This window comes from Macrobrachium nipponense, chromosome 27 (assembly GCF_015104395.2).
Source record: "Macrobrachium nipponense isolate FS-2020 chromosome 27, ASM1510439v2, whole genome shotgun sequence".
NCBI classification, from domain to species: Eukaryota; Metazoa; Arthropoda; class Malacostraca; order Decapoda; family Palaemonidae; genus Macrobrachium; species Macrobrachium nipponense.
The window spans coordinates 9,973,251-9,991,998 of NC_087216.1; the positions used below are offsets into that span (position 1 = coordinate 9,973,251).

The following is an 18,748-nucleotide window of genomic DNA, read 5'->3' on the forward strand; positions in this document are numbered from 1 at the left end:
TTTACGAAATGATATGCTACTATACATCACATACTTCATAATACAAATCTAATATTTGCGTATCCATGGACGCCATTACGCAAATCGCGCTTTCCCCGTATGAATAATCCACAAAGGGCAAATAAAATCCTGAAGTGAACTGAATGTTCCATCTTTATTTCTCAGAGCGAATCCTTTGAACTCCGAGTAGAGAATTTTCTACGAGGGAGACATTATTATAAAAAGCTGATAGCGGTATTAACGTTCCCTTTTGGAAGTAACATCAAAGAGGGGATGTTTTTTCTTCGCCTACTTATACGTCGATATTTAAGGATGAGCTTAATCAAACAGAGAGGAACACGTGGGGATGATCAAATATTTACATAAATAAAAAAGTAAATAAATAAATATATAAGGCTTAGTCAAAACGAGAGCAACACGTGTGGTTATCAAATAAATAAATAAATAAATAAATAAATAAATAAATAAATAAATAAATAAATAAATAAATAAAGCTTAATCAAAAAGACAGAAACACGCGTGGTGATCAAATAAAAAAAATGAATAAGCATTTGGACGCGATAGACGATTTGTGTTCAAATCAGCCTGGTTACATGAAGGACTGGGCTATGACACTGCAGGAGAAATAAATGAAATATCAAGATCTGCACTTATTTCTGCAGCTGTGAACACTTGCCATCGTGACCCGAATTGAAATAATTCATGAATCAAAATTAATGCGACCGTAAAAAAAAGGAGATGAGCTGCGTTAATGTGAGGACAGCTACGAAGGTAGAATAACAAAAAGTAAAAATTACTGTCAATATAACCTATAATTTTCCACATGTACCATGTAAATCTCAGTCATAAGTGATATAAAATAAACTGCCTGTAAAAAAAAAACAATTTCAATATTACAAAATATGAACAATTTCAGACTTTAACATAATAATAATACAATGGCTACCAACAGTAGAATTCGCTAAGCCTCTCTCTACCGTAAAATTCAGGTGGATAGAAGATAACCCCAAAATAAGAAGTAATAACGGTACACGAACTCAAAAATATGAAATCTAATGTCGGTGATTCTCGGTTATTTCTAAAATCATTTTCACGATTGGAAGATTTTGTCGCTTCGATGAAAATGGCAAGAGAAGCAGAGCTGCTTATTCGCACTATCCTCTCGCTAAAAACGTCAGTAGAACGATTTTAGAGTTTATTAACTTTAGATTCACACAAAAAGTAAAAACGTCCTCGAAGTACAAACGTCCTCGAATCATGCCTCCTGGAATTTCAATAATTTTCATACCTGTTTTCAAATCCAGCTGTGCATTTTTTATTTCTATGACATTCTTGTTGTATGATCACTGTGAATAAGAGTGAATTGATGGTAGATAATCGTGAAAAGATGATGTAATAACAAGGCAAAATTACCTTAGAAAGAAATGAGGGTGACGGTTTAAGCCAAAAATAGCAAGTGTCAATTGCATCCTGGCAAACACTTTAGGTAAGTAGGTAGTGGTTTAACTCAGACTACTATACAGCATTCTGAATGCAAGATGAAATAACTCAGATAAAAAAACTAAGACTCTTATACAGTCTCACTATTGTAAAATAATTATTCATTCTTACCATAAAAAAGTTAGACGGAGGAGAAGAAAGAAATACCAAAATATTGCAACTGCGGTGGAAGTGATCCTAGCTCTGTTTCCAGCTTCAAAACTGCGCCGATTAAAAGGAGAGACAGTAAATTGCCTTGCATCCGCTCCACGCAGGTTCATTGTGCTGGGGGATCGTGGGAACATCCGGGGAACAACCCATCAGTGATAACCAAGCCTTTGACATACAACACTTTTCAACATTCTTCCTGCCTAGGCGTTATTCACAAAGGTACCCAGAAAACAAAATATTTTATGTTTTCTCTCCTTGCAGATTCTGTATATCTGTATGTATATGTTGTATGTATGTATGTATATGACTGGTAAAAATGTTCAGTTACAACAGAATTCCATCTAATAAAAGGAGACCATAAAAACGCCAAAATATAGAGAGAAAATACTATATTTCAGAGACAGAGACAGCAGTCTCTGAAATATAGTATTTTCTCCTTTTATTAGATGTATTTATATACATACATATATGTACATACTGCTACACACTCACATATATATATGTATATATATATATATATATATATATATATATATATTATTATATATATTATATATATAGTTAAGAAAGTTCTGCTGTGCAAGATACCCAAAGCATCACAGTGCTCTCCGTTGAGGCCTCAAGAAATATTATTTTCGCCAAATGTAAATCCATGACTTCTGTATAAATAAGAAGCATTTGATAAACATCTTTGTAATGTCTCGACGAAATAAATCTGCGCATAGCAGAATATTTTGGATCCAACATTATTACCTGAAGCCTTAATGGGCCTTCAAAAGATCTTGAAACCCTATCTCTTTTGTGGGAGTTTGAAAAAGGAAAGACATCCTGGGAATTTTTAAAAAGGAAAAACGCTTGGGAATTTGAAAAAGGAAAGACATCCTGGGAATTTTTAAAAAGGAAAAAATGCTTGGGAATTTAGAAAACAGGAAAGACATTACCTGGGGAAATTTTTAAAAACAAAAGGAAAAAAACGCTGGGGAATTTTGAAAAAAGAAAGACATCCTGGGATTTTTTAAAAGGGAAAAACTCTTGGGAATTTGAAAAAGGAAAGACATCCTGGGATTTTTTAAAAGGGAAAAACTCTTGGGAATTTGAAAAAGGAAAGACATCCTAGGAATTTTTAAAAGGTAAAAACTCTTGGGAATTTTGAAAAGGAAAAGAACATCATGGGAATGAATTTTTTTTTTAAAAGGGAAAAAACTGCTTTCTCTTGGGAATTTGAAAAAAGGAAAAGACATCCTGGAATTTTTAAAACAAGGTAAAATAAAAAAATCGTTGGGAACTTTGAAAAAGGAAAGATCTCTTGGGAATTTTTAAAAGGAAAGATCTCTTGGGAAATTGAAATGACTACTTCCTGGGAGAAAAATTTTTAAAAAGGAAAGATCTGCTTGGAATTTGAAAATAGAAAGATCTCTTTTAAATCTTGCAAAGGAAAGATCCCTTGGGAATTTTTAAATAAAAGGATCATCTCTTGAGAATTAGAAAAAAAGGAAAGATCTCTCAAGCATAATCCCAAACCACAGACGCCAATTTGACTAAAGACCCACTCATATCAAGAGTATCCATATCTAGTAGAAATAAAACAACCCTCACAAAATAACTACAAAAGACTTTCAAAGACTTCCTCTTGGGTGGTTGGGCGGAAGGAAAAAAAAGTTGAACTGAAAACAAACTAATCTTCAAAAGGAAAAAAAAAATAATACAATTCGACTTCGTAAAAACTTGGACCATTTGGTAGACAAACTTCCCTCCTCAGTCGAGCCACCCTCCTACTTTCTGAGCAGTTTGAGACGAGCCTTAACTTTCCTTGGGCCCAAAGTCAAATATCATTTCGCCCTTCCCTAAGTGATATCAAATAGCGGGACAGACCGCCCCAAAAAAGCCTCCCAAACAAAAAACGGATGAAGAGCGTGTAGAGTTTGAAGGACGTGTCACGACAGACGGACGTGGTAGGAAAGGCATCTTATACTTCGCTTTAAATATGAGAAAAAAAAAAATTAAGTATTAAAGCATACATATGAATTATATATATATATATATATATATATATATATATATATATACTGTATATATAAATATGTGCGTGTGTATACTTACCAGAGTAAATACATAAGCAATAAACCTTTTCATTTGACATGAATTACCAAAAAAGTTGATGAGAGAGAGAGAGAGAGGAGTAGAGACGGAGAGAGGAGAGAGACGAGAGAGAAGAGAGAGAGAGAGAGAGAGAGAGAGAGAGAGAGAGAGAGAGTTCTCCTCCTAAGCCTTTTCATTTACAGGAATTACCAAAAAGTTCATATATATATATATATATATATATATATATATATATATATATATATATACATATATATAGAGTTCTCCTCCTAAGCCTTTTCATTTACAGGAATTACCAAAAAGTTCACACACACACACACACACACACACACATATATATATATATATATATATATATATATATATATATATATATATATGTATATAGAGAGAGAGAGAGAGAGAGAGAGAGAGCGAGAGAGAGAGAGAGAGAGAGAGAGGAAAGAGAAGCTGACTAAAACTGAGAAAACTGACCGGGCGACCCATCAGTCCTCTGTGATGACCACCAACCCGAAACGACCTCAAACTCGAGAGACCCAATAAAAGGGAGAGAAGGGAGGAGGAGACTGCTCGAATGAAGATACGTATAGACTCGCACGTTCACTGCAGCGCCCCGCTTAATTACAGCAGACTCGGATGTTAGCATTCCACTCCTCTGGGTCAGAATTCCCTTTGTAATCACTATATGCTAATAATTACCTTCTCCCGATTCCCCAGCCGACGGGTCGTCGCTGTGTTCAAGAAGGCCATCGAACGATTCGGACGGATAGAGTTCCCCTATTACTATTCGAGCGTCGTGTCATCTTCCATGTCATTAATAGTACTTGCCACTTTTAAAGCTAACTGCGAGAGCAGAGAGATGAGAGAGGAGAGAGATGAGAGAGAGAGAAGAGAGAGAATTCTCCTTCTGAACCCTTTATTGAGAGAAATACCAAGGATAGGTCTCACACACACACACACACACACACACACACAGAATTCTCCCTCTAAACCCTTTTATTGAGAGGAATTACAGATAGGTAACAGAGAGAGAGAGAGAGATAGAGAGAGAGAGAGAGAGAGAGGAGAGAGAGAGAGAGAATTCTCCTAAACCTTTTTATTGAAAAGAATTGCCAAGAAAGGTAACACACACACACACACACACACACACACACAGAGAGAGAGAGAGAGAGAGAGAAGGAATCTCATAGTCACGTCAAAATGTCATGCTGTAAAAGCCTACCCTTGCTCTCGAGGGGCAAAAGTTACGCAATATTATTCATGACCATTTCATCAATACACTCAATTGAATTCTAGTACATAAACAGCAATAAAGGGAGCGTCGATCCTCTAGAAAACGAGATCTAGATAAAAACAGAGCTGATTTTATCTGATTTCTGTTCTTAAAGGTGGAGTGAATATCACCATGGGACGCAAACGAAAAAAAGGATAAAGAAAGATATGCATATAAAGAAGAAGGATGAGACGCAGAGAAACAAGAATAAGACGAATCAGATGAACAGAAAATAGTAATAAAAAGAAGGAGATGCAAAGGAAAATAAGGCCGATAACAGAATGAATTGCACAAGGGGAGAGAGAGAGAGGGGGGGGGGGGGGGAATGTAAGAGATGCTAAGAACAAAATGATAAAATGTGTGGGTCAATGGTCACCATCATCTTCCTCACAGAAATAGTATTACCGTGCACTCTCTCTCTCTCTCTCTCTCTCTCTCTCTCTCTCTCTCTCTCTCTCTGTCCACAGCATTTATTTTCCATATTTCAAAACCCAACATTAAACCTGAAATAAACACTGCGTAGATGAAATTATCGTGTGGTGACTCATCAAAAGGCGATGAGGAAAGGCTATAGATCCAATTAGCACAGAAATTAGGAGACAGAACTCTACAAGAACGTGCATAACACAGTTATACAGGGTGTCCATAAAGTCCAGTACCATTACAAGTATTTATTGCACAGAATGGTACTGGGACTTTATGGACACCCTGTAGTATATTTATATAGAATTCATTTACTGATATATGAATCGAAATCTAATCATTCTGTTGTTCATGAGGATGCACAGTCCTTACAGTTACCTGATCATCTTCCACAAACATAGATGGAGGAAAAATACTTCAAAACTGTTAAAAATTCCCGTTTTACCAAGTTTTCCGAGCCAGGTGAGGGATATCATGAATGCAATTATCGCTTTGCACCTTGGCGTATTACTTTCATGCCCGGGCACACCAAACACAGATTATCATTGAACTACAGAAGGATTTCAATTAACCATTCTTGAATAAAACTTGAAGATAAGCTTCGCTTTAAGGCAAAGCTTCTCTACGCATTCACACATGTGTACGTATGCATGTATATAGGTATACCAATTTTATATGTATGTATGTATGCGCGTGTGTGCATGAATTTGGAATACTTCACAAACAAATTTTCATGTATATACGTAGGTATACAAATTTTATATGTATATATATGTATGTATTTATGAATGAATGCGTGTGTGTGTGCATGAATTTGGAATACTTCACAAACAAATTTTCATGTGTATCGTAGGTACGTTATACAAATTTTATATATGTATATATGTATATATATATATATATATATATATATAATATATATGTGTGTGTGTGTGGTGTGTGTGTGTGTGTGTGTGTGTGTGTGTGTGTGTGTGTGACTGAATCACGAAAGTTTGGGACGTGATAAATCCATAAATAGAGGTATAAGCCACGAAGGAAAAATAAACAACGGAGTTTCTACAAGATCTTTCGACTCGACGTCCTTTACTCAGCAGGTAAACTGACTTACGTGAGGAATTTACATTACAGGAAAGTTCGTATAACTGACAGATAGGGATTATAAGGAGATTAGTACCTCGAATCCCGCACACCAGGAGAATGAGTAACCTTTCCAAACAAGCATAATCATGGTTACAATTTAAAAACTAAAAGATTAAGTCCCACTGCTCAGACACAGGTACAAGACAATTAAAAGATTATACAAGGCGACAGCTGACCAATTCAGATCTTTGGTATACAAAAACTTATTCACAAAACATATTAAACATACATATACAACGAAGATATCTCTAAGGCAACTAATTTTTATCTAAGTCTGTAATTATATCTTTGAGGTCATTCTTAAACATGTTACAAATACAAGGGTCTAAATGAAACAGGCCACGACTAATATTAAAATTACAATGGGAAGTAAGTTGTATTATGGCAGATTCTAAAAGATTTCGTGATAAGACATCTTTTGATCTAGCAATTACTGAACTACCAATCCAATTTATCCGGTGGTTATTTTCACTTAAATGAATGAATATTGCATTAGATGTTTGCCCAGTTTTTGCAGAATATTTATGCTGGTTTAATCTTACTTCTAAGCCCTTGCTCGACTGTTCGAGATAAAAAGAAGGGCAACCCATACATGTTATTTTATATATTATGTTGTTGCTTTCCCTGGGGCCATTTTTTATTAACATTCCTTTTAGTGTGTTATTATAGGAAAAAACAAGGTTGACCTTAAAGGCTTTTAACAATGATTTAATGGTTTCAAATCCGTTAAAATAAGGCAAACTGAGAATGTTCTTAGAATTTTCTTTCTCCGTGTTACTTATACTATAACACTTTTTGTGGGCTTTATTATAACAAATATCTAATATATGTGAAGGATAACATAAATCTTTCCCTATTTTTTCTATGTATTCAATTTCTTGATCCAAATATTGGGGACTGACAATGCGCAATGCTCGTAAAAACATAGAGGAAAAAATTGATATTTTCATGTTAAGATGGTGGCCTGAATAGAAATGAACATATGTTAAGTTGTTGGTTGGTTTTCTATAAATACTGAATATACATTGAAATGGTTCTCTATGTATCAAAACATTTAAGAAAGCGAGGCAATTGTCTTTTTCCAATTCTAGAGTAAGCTTAATCGATGGTACCTGGTTATTTAATTTAGAGAGTAGATCATTTACATCAATACCAGCAAGCAGAACAGCTAAAATATCATCATCATATCTATATCACTTTACAGGAATATAAATAAATCAAGTAAACAAATAAGTGAAAATGTTGTGAGTGTGCATGGATATGGTTTATCTTTCTTTATAACGAGTCAGTTTATCTGCTGAGCAAAGGGCGTCGAGTCGAAAGATCTTGCAGAAACTCTGTTGTTTATTTTTCCTTCGTGGCTTATACCTTTATATATATGTATGTATGTCTTTATGTATGTATGTATGTATGAATGAATGCGTGTGTGTGCATTAATTTGGAATACTTCACAAACAAATGTCAGCCTTCCTCACTCGTTGCCAATGTTGCAAACTACGAACGTCAATGCAAGGCCAGTATATAACGATCTGTAAAATAATAAATATGCAATCTCTGTAGAGCTCAAAGGAATAAACGTGATGCTCCCTTCTCTTCAAAGGAATGTCCTTGATATAAGCTTCTCTTCAGCATTTCAAAACTGAAGTGATAAAATAAATAACTGTGGAAGTTTGACGTGAACCTCTGCGTAGCTACTAAATCATTCGTCCGGATTATTTCAGATCCACTTGAATGGGGATGACTGAGTCCAGTCATGAGGTGACTATTAATAAACCCTTGTGGTTACTGTTACCCAGACAGCCATGTAAAGACAAGGCATAACTTTGGGGTCATATCCAGTTCACTTACAGTGCTTCCAAATGCATCACCTTGAAGAACCAATGAAGAAGAATCTTATTAGCTGTCACGGACAACGGGAACGATATCCAACTCTCGGAAAACGTAAAAGAATTATGTAACATAAAATCTAGCCATCAAACTTCCATCGAACTTACATCAACGTAAGTTAAAACACTTATTTAAAAGAAGAAAAAAAAAGGTTAAAACATTAAAAATGGTCCAGCTCAAAAATCTCGTAAAAGAACTGCTGCAAATTGAAACACTTAACAAATAAAAAAAATATATTCAAAGCGGCACAGTTGAAAACTCTCGTAAAAGAAGCTTTCAATTGCGTCACGCAAGAAGAGTAGGCGAATCGAATGCTGTTAGGCATCAAATGCGACTGTAAAACAAACACAACAAAAAGGATATTGCATTCGATAATTACGCTGATTGATTTGTCACTGACCTCGATTCCGCTGATGAAGGTTTCCCATAACGTACCTGTTCAGTTATGTATGTATGTATGTATGTATGAATTTGTAATGGCAGAATACACATTTCCTATTATACTTGAATTCTGAGATATCTTTCATATAAGTATGTTACACTATTGCGATTACTTAAAATGTACGATGAAATTACAATCAAACCATTCTTTAAGTTGTAAAAAATATATTCCAAGCTTAAATAATCAGATATCTTTCATATAAGTAAGTTACACTATTGCGATTACGTAAAATATATGATGAAATTGCAAACTATTTTTTAAGATGTAAAAAATATAGGCAAAAATTAAATAATCTGGCTCAAGACCCAGGAGAAATATTAGTATTTCCAAAGAATGTAGATTTAGTAGCCCCTCCCTCCACATGGAACAACGCCCTTAGGAGCTGGCGCAGTCCATGCTCTCATCAGCTATGGTTGCGACCCACAGCAGTCAACTAACCACCTGAAACCGTAACTTTCATTTTTTTTATCCTTTATATAAACACGAAGAAACAAGAAAGCAAATCGTAACTTTCATTTTTTTCTCCATATAAACACGAAGAAACAAGAAAAACAAACCGTTACTTTCATCCTGTCTGTATCCGTCATATACACACCAGAAGAAACAAGAAAACAAATCGTAAATTTCATTTTTTTTATATCCTTAATATAAACACAGGAAGAAACAAGGAAACTACTCTGAACTTTCATTTTTTGTATTCCTTTATACAAACCCACGAACAAGATAAACAAACCATAACCTTCATTTTTTGCATCTTATCACCAGAGTCTTTAAGCAACGCTTTTCCGTGCGAGAGGCGTCGGCGTTGATGCGTTGATTAACTGGGAAGATAATTTAACTCTCATATATTATCTTTCTGGATTAATAAATCTCGGGGGAGGTGACGCGGGGATAATGAATGAGCAAAAATGTAATCTACAAGATGAGGGACCCGTCTGAAATAGGCTCTTCTCCCTTCTGACAACGCGGTGGGAAAATGTGAGTCGTAAATTTTCATAAGAGGATTTAAACATATTAATGTGTTGGAAAGGGATTCAACTGGAATTATTATTACTAGCAAACTTACCCATATACGATGGGTTATAAAATACGGGTGCAGAAGTAAAAAATTTATATGTACTATTTGTTCAGAATATTAAAATAAGGGATATTACACGAATAGTCTCTCTCTCTCTCTCTCTCTCTCGTAATGTAATTCAAGGGACGATCACTGAACGCAGAGAAATTCTTATTCATTGTTGTTTCCCCTCTTTTAATGATATTCTCTCTCTCTCTCTCTCTCTCTCTCTCTCTCTCTCTCTCCTCTCTCTCTCTCTTAAAGTAAGTGAAGGGACGATCAATGAACGTAAAGAAGTTCGTATTCATTATTGTTTCCCCTCTTTTAATGATATACTCTCTCTCTCTCTCAATGTAAGTCAAGTAACGAAGACGGTGATGGGATTATCGGATTACTTAGCTCTCAAATCACAAATTATCTCCTCTCTCTTTCTCTCTCTCATTTTTCGATAGCAAGATAAAATTATAAAATTGTAGTGCATTAATGTCGTTAAATGGCTCTCTCTCTCTCTCTCTCTCTCTCTCTCTCTCTCTTGTCGGTGACTTTCATTTAACGGAACAGGGATCTTGATTGGTTCGTTTCTTTGTCAATTACTTTGCACGGTGATACAAATAATAAAGTATCTTTCTTTTCATTATATTACTGCAAAGACGCAACTTGTCTGTCAGTGCGGTATGGCTACTGATAAATGCTCTTATGATCCTGCGTCTTCCAAAAAAAGAGTAGAAAGTAGGAACTTGTCAGTTTCCTTTTTATTATGTCCATTGGCAGGATCGAAATTCCGAAGCAACATTACCGGGCAGTACTTCTTCAACGTTATTTTGTGCACTGGCAGTCCCGATGGATTTAAGTTATTCAAAAAATCTTGCGGATATTGATGATAATTTTCATCTTCTATTGTGTCCGAGCTGAAATATTCGCGACTTTCTCTGGGGAAGTTGTACAGAAATTATGTATGAAAAATCGTAAAGTAACTAAGTCTACGGGAATAACCAGCCTCGTTTCACGGCCAGAACACTGGCTCCGTTTCAGGGAATCGCTTCTCACCCCCACCCCCTACAAAGGAGGGGGTAGGTTGGATGAAACCCCATTACAAACCATCTTAGGGGTCCCCACCATAACCCTGCCAAGTTTCATGCCCATCTGACCAGCCGTTTGGCCGTGATTGAATGACAGACAGACAGACAGACAGACATTACGCCCATTATAGTATGATTGGTATTTTTTTTTTTTTTGGGGGGGGGGGGGGGTTTATCACAGTCCTCCAATTCGACTGGGTGGTATTTATAGTGTGGGGTTGTTATTATTATTATTATTATTATTATTATTATTATTATTATTATTATTATTATTAAACCCGGCCTGCCGGAGAGGTGCTCTGACCGTACTCAAGAGCTCGCAACACCACGATAAAAGGAGATGGACTCGCCACTGGAATTCAGTCCCTCAGCAGTTATCGCTTGATAATGTCCTGTCGATCAGGAGGAAATGTCGCGTTAGAGAGAGAGAGAGAGAGAGAGAGGAGAGAGAGAGAGAGAGAGAGAGAGAGAGAGAGAATTGTATAAGCAATAATAAATCAAATGACTCAACCGAATTTTATTATTATTATTATTATTATTATTATTTTTATTATTGAAAATAATGGCTATTTCAGCCGCGTTTATTATCTATACGAGTTTTTCTATTCTTCTTATTACTGACTTTTCTTGTGTACTAAAGTTGGCTGTTAAAACGCCAAATGGAGGATTCATGTTAAAAAACGTGGCATTTGTTAAATTGAATATATTATACAAAATGTACTGCATTTTGTATAATATATTCAATTTGACAAATACCACGTTTTTTTTACCTGAATCCTCCATTTGGCGTTTTAATAGCCAACTTGAGTACAGAAGAAAAGTCAGTAATAAAAAGAATAGAGAAATTGCTATACAAAATAAATGCGGCTGAAATGGTCATTATTTTCAATAAAACCTGTGTTAATAAAGGTCTTCCTCCAGCATATTATTATTATTATTTCGGAAGAAGGCCCACTCTCAAGTAAACTTCGTTGAACAGTATGGCCGTCGAGAGACCGAGAAACTACAATACAAACTAAACGGCATCCAGACCGCCATAATGTTCCATATTATTATTATTATGATTATTATTATTATTATTATTATTATATCGTTACATATCGAATCCACTATACCATGGGAATAACTACACGCAAGGGTGATAGGTGCTTCGCCCCGACAGGATTCGAACCACTGCCTGACCTAGAAACTACAAAAGGACAGAAAAAAAGTTAAGTCTACCTTAGTTTAACCAGCCACTGAGCTGATTAAATAAAGCTCTCCTAGGGCTGGCCAGAAGGATTACGTAGATATTTTACGTGGCTAGGAACCAATTGGTTACTTAGCAACGGAATTTGCAGCTTATTGTGGGATCCGAACCCCATTACATCGAGAAATGAATTTCTAATCACCCAAATCTGCCGAATCTGTTGGCGAGCACGTAAACCACTCGCCAACGAAAACTACCAGGCAGTCACTTATATATAGCTATTATTATATATATATATACTATAATATATATATATATATATATATATATATATATATATATATATATATATGTATGTATTATGCATACGTATCTATATATATATATATATATATATATATATATATAGTATATATATATATATATATATATATATATATATATATGTATGTTATGTATATATATATATAATATATATATACATAAATACAATTATACATAGTTAGTATAATACACACAAAGTATATATAATATTTATACAACACATATATATTACTATAATATATATTTATATATATATATATATATTAATATAATATTTTATCTGTAATATTTTATATGTATATATACAATAAATATAATCATACATATATATGTATGTATATCACAGTTATATATATCTATATATATATATATATATATATTATATGTATGTGTGTGCGTGCGTACATAATATGTGTTTATTATCACTAACAAATGTTACCATTTACCTGCCATTTTTTTCTAGAAACAAAATAATGGTCCGCTGAGAAGCAGCAGCACTTATTTCATGTTTATCCTTTTATAAAGTGACCAAAGCCATTCCCATGCAAATGAAAAACAATCTGTGCCTAAGAGTAAAAAACGTTTCGAAACGTTGACTGTGATGGAAAACTAACCTTTCAACAGCAGGTCCTCACGTCATCAAAAGCAAAACGCCCTCAGGTTATGATCGCGTTCGAGCTCGTTTTGGCGTTTGTTAACATGCGCTCGTGCATCAAAAAGAGTCGATTTTGTGGGTTTTATTTTCAGCTTCTGATGTACATTCGAGTCTGTGAAAAAGAATACAATCTTCAGGGAATCACATGACATTGCTTCGTCATCTCTCGCTGTAATCATAGTTATTATCATTATTCATTTAAACAACTTTAAAATCTCAGGGTGCCCGTGCATCAAAGTCTTTTTTTCAACTTCTGGTGTGCATTCGAGTCTGTGAAAAAGAATCACATTACATTGCTTTGTCATCTCTCGCTGTAATAAACGGTTATTATTATTATTATTCACTTAAATACGTTTAAAATCTCAGGGGAACAAAACTACATCATTATTCATTTCAAAAACCTTTTGGTCTCTTTCCCAAGAAATTCAAAACAAAACGCCTTTCAGATGATCAACAAGCAAAGTATCAACCATTCACCTTAATTCGGTTTAGGCGTTCAGCATATATGATCATTATGATGAAATACTATGGAAAAACAGTTTAAAGAGATATAAAAATATACTAAGGTACAAAGTAGATACCGAGCTGAACTGAATAGTTTTTCTTCAACTTTACAGAAAAAATAACAGCACCAAACTTCAACGTCAAGAACTGGGCCGTATAAGGATATGCACTGCAGTAATGGAAAAAAAAACAACAACAACAATCACAGCGGGATTCAGAACACATCATTTGAATGAAGACGCACGCAACATGCAACCGCAATTATCCTCATTCCTGAAACTGTGGCAAAACAGGGGTTCCGTTTCCCAAAGTGGAAATGCTTCAGCATCAGGTATGGAGACTGAATAATTGGAGGGGGAGGGGGGTGAGGGCAGGATTACCATGTAGCTGAGCCTCCCCTCTTCATGATCTGAAAAATTAACTGAACAGATTTTGCACAGGATGTGTTTGTTTGTTTGTATGGTGTTTTTACGTTGCATGGAACCAGTGGTTATTCAGCAACGGGACCAACGGCTTGACGTGACTTCCGAACCACGTCGAGAGTGAACTTCTATCACCAGAAATACACATCTCTCACTCCTCAATGGAATGGCCGAGAATCGAACCCGCGACCACCGAGGTGAGACGCAAACACCAGACCAACCACGCCACCGAGGCGCTGTTTGCACCGGATGAGAAAACACACAACATAACGAACAGTTTAAGTAACGATACATTACAGAAGAAATTTATCGAAAAGCAGAGAAATTTACTTTGGGGGCGGGGAAGGGGGGACTCGCAACAATGTTATTTTGACATTCTACAAAAATTCCACAGTACTGCTATGCGGCTTTTATTTCTCTTGATTAGAAATTCGTTTCTCGATATACTGTGGTCCGGATCCCACAATAAGCTGTAGGTCACGTTGCTAGGTAACCAATTGGTTCCTAGCCACGTACAAAATATCTAATCCTTCGGTCCAGCCCTAGGAGAGCTGTTAATCAGCTCAGTGGTCTGGTTAACACTGCGATATAATTACCTTTTTGAAGAATACGGATTAAAATCGATCAATTTATTCAACTTCCACGTGCTCTAAACGTTCCCTTATGCGACATTTCTATAAAAACAAGTTACATTCACCTGAAAAATATCTGGCTTTTGAATCAGAAATAACGGTCTCTCACACTTCGAGATCGAGTATTTCATCAAAAAGTGATAACACGGGAAAGCAAAAAACTAACCATATCAAGAATAATGAATCACAAAACATAAGCGAAAAGTAGAATAGTGTTACAGGTAGTATTTTCGAGCACTATAATATTCAGCATATGTTGACATATTGACCCATCTGTCACCGAAATTTAATCAGATTAAAAAGTACTTAATCCTCAGCATATTTTGGCACACTATCTGTTACGCAACCAACTTGCATATGGAATATATATTAAACTAGATCAGTGTAACAATAAGCTGCAATAACCCCGAAAGTGAGTGCAAGTACAGATGAGCAGGGTGAATAGCACAGAATATTAACTGTTCTCTCCCACTCAATTAACTAAAAAAAATGTAAAGGCCACAAACATCCTGCACTGATGCCTTTGAGGATCTGAAATGGAAAACGGCAAGAACTGCAGAAACTCCCCACACAAAGAGGTTCGAACCCTCATTCAAATAAGTAAAAAGTGCGCCGAAAAGTCAATCGAGTTTTCTGTACAGCGTATAACGCTGTATGAAACTCTCGATGTGCTGCAGTATGAAACTCTCACTCACGACCAGGCAGCGCTCAGTTTCTTCCCAGATGCGGTCAAGTGAAGATGCATCGGCGGCTGGCACCTCAGACACACGACCCATGGCTAACGTTACCCTCAGATAAAACAGAAATTACTGAGGATAGAGGGCTGCAATTTGGTATGTTTGATGATTGGAGGGTGGATGGTCAGCATGCCAAATTTGCAGCCCTCTAGCCTCAGTAGTTTTTGAGAGCGGACATAAAAAGTGTGGACGGACAAGACAAATAGCCATCTCAATAGTTTTCTTTTACAGAAAACTAAAATATGGGATGCTTATGGCAGTAACTTATCTCGTCTTCTCTGAAACAAAGTCTCTATAAGGAAATACCTTTTCTGAAATACCAAACAGCTACAATAACAATAAACAGAGAACTGTTTTTCTTACAACTACAAATACAGAACAATAAAAAACGGCGATCGTAAATGCATGAAAAATAAATATTGTATAACTGCACAAGTGAAAACTTTCTTCTGAAACTCCAGAACCCCTGTTTTTTTAGTATACGTAACAACTTTCAATGTTTTCTACCCAAAATAATTCACAGTTTGCCTTTAAGATAGAAACTGCTCTACTGAGTACGAGAATTGTATGATCCCTTCGATATGTGAGCTTTCTCCATGGTCGCCTATCTGATTCTGTATGTGTATAAATAATTGTAAAGAAAATACAACTAATAGTTTCTCTCACAGAAAACTGCAAGACTAGACACCTCTCCTCCCACCTCTACCAACTGCCTACCTATCTATCTTCCTGTAAATACCTCTACCAACTGCCTACCTATCTATCTTACTTGTAAATACCTCTACCAACTGCCTACCTATCTATCTTACTTGTAAATACCTCAACAACTGCAACGCTACCCTACCGAATCCTTACCTGTAATTAACCTCACCAACTGCATTACCTTATCTATCTTACCTTAAACACTCTACAACTGCGCCTAAACCTATCCTATCCTTAAACTTGTAAACCGACCTCTACCAACTGCCCTAACCTATCGATCTTACCTGTAAATACCCTTACCAACTGCCTACCGCATCTATCTTACTTGTAAATACCATCTACCACTGCCTACCTACCTATACTATCATACTTGTAAATACCTCTACAACTGCCTACCTATCGATCTTACTGTAAATACCTCTTACCAACTGCCTACCTATCACAGATCTACCTGTACCATGACCTCTACCAACTGCCTACCTATCTATCTTACTTGTAAATACCTCTACCAACTGCCTACCTATCTATCTTACTTGTAAATACCTCTACCAACTGCCTACCTATCTATCTTACTTGTAAACACCTCTACCAACTGCCTACCTATCGATCTTACTTGTAAATACCTCTACCAACTGCCTACCTATCTATCTTACTTGTAAATACGTCTACCAACTGCCTACCTATCTATCATACTTGTAAATACCTCTACCAACTGCCTACCTATCTATCTTACTTGTAAATACCTCTACCAACTGCCTACCTATCTATCTTACTTGTAAATACCTCTACCAACTGCCTACCTATCTAGCTTACCTGCAAATACCTCTACCAACTGCCTACCTATCTATCTTGTAAATACCTCTACCAACTGTCTACCTGTCTATCTCACTTATAAATACCTCAACCAACTGCCTACCTATCGATCTTACCTGTAAATACTTCTACCAACTGTCTACCTATCTTACTTGTAAATACCTCTAGCAACTGCCTACCTATCGAGCTCATTTATAAATAAAATCAAAATTCTTTAAACGTGAAAATTTAACACAATACATCGACGTTTCACCACTAAATGACAAAGGGATTTCCACGGCAAACCTTGGAGCCCATCTGCCTTCCCCGGAGATTGCCTGAACTGCCATTAGAAATGGGACGTTCAGTGGCCCGTCCCAAAATCAATTATGTCCCTCATCACAACATAAAATCATCGTTAAGCAGCGAGACCAAAGGGGGCCATCTGGCGCCTGGCTTGGACCAAGAGATATTTGGCTAAACCTGAAGGACTACGGGATTAAATCGTCGAGATACAACTTTAACGTTGACGAAAACAAATCACAATACTACAAATACAAATATATCTAATCTATATATCTAATGGAACAGAATATTCCATTGCATTTTAGGGCGTTGGATCCTCACGAACTCTTGAAAACATATGTAAAAAATCATATGATCTGTTTATCGCCAGATGACTATTAAGAATATATAAGAAAGAGACTTGAAATAGTGATTGAGATGACAGTAACTCTTACTTTATACTTCCAGTTCGCAACCTTACAGATATTCCAAAACTCAGCAAATGTGACCAGGAATGGAATGGAATATAGAGTTTAAGCCAACTACCAAGCACTGGGACCTATGTAGTCATTAAACGCTGAAAGGGTAACTGAGAGTAAAAGGACTTGAAAGGTGTAAAACAGGAGGAAAATCTCGCAGCTGCACTAAGAAACAAATGTTAGGTGATGGTGGATAGCAAGATGGAAGATAATATGAAAGGAGGTAGGCTACAGCAAAAGGAATGAAAGGGGTTGCAGCTAGGGGCTGAAGGGACCCTACGAAGAACCTTTAACAATGCCTACAGTGTACCGTGTGAAGTGCACTGACGGCACTAACCCCTTAAGGGGATATGTGACTATGCCCTTTGGCTACAATTATTTTCCGTCGGTATTCGTTGTGTTCCTTCTTCCAACGTACACTGGTCAAATGTAAAAATTTGACAGCAAATTCTAAGTGTCAGAGGAGCAAGAATAATAATAATAATAATAATAATAATAATAATAATAATAATAATAATAATAATAATAATAATAATAGGAATCTGGAAAAACTAGAGGCTGAAGTAGCTCCAGGACTCATGCAGAAGAGTGTCATCCTAGAAACGGCACACATAGTAAGAAGAGTGATGGACTCCTAAGGAGGCAGGATGCAACCCGGAACCCCACACTATAAATACCACCCAGTCGAATCGGAGGACTGTGATAAAAAATTATAACAATAATAATGATAATATAGACTGAATTTCAAATGCTTTGCTACCTTCGCAGTTTGAAATATAATGAATTTTATAAAGAAATAAGTAGCTGAACATGAAATAGGTTGAAACTTGAGCAACATCGGTAAATGGCAGACTTCGAATATGCTGATGAAACGGTCCTAGATGAAGAAAGGCTTAACGATGCTGAATCTTTCTAATACCCGATACGGGTTCTCCGGTGTTGAAAAGAAAAATAAATAAAGACGACAGTGAACAAT

General features: G+C 36.0%; 1 protein-coding gene across 7 annotated transcripts in view; it reads right to left on the minus strand.

Moving 5' to 3' along the window:
* The window catches only part of LOC135200811 (glutamate-gated chloride channel-like), a 517,881-nt gene that overhangs the window by 456,100 nt on the left and 43,033 nt on the right, over window positions 1-18,748 (minus strand). Inside the window, exon 2 of one of the 7 annotated variants that reach the window (XM_064229475.1) lies at window positions 13,179-13,331. The exons of the other annotated variants lie outside the window; for them this stretch is intronic. The gene's annotated coding sequence lies outside the window, so the exon portion shown is untranslated. The remainder of the gene's footprint in view (window positions 1-13,178; window positions 13,332-18,748) is intronic. 7 annotated transcript variants of the gene reach the window in all.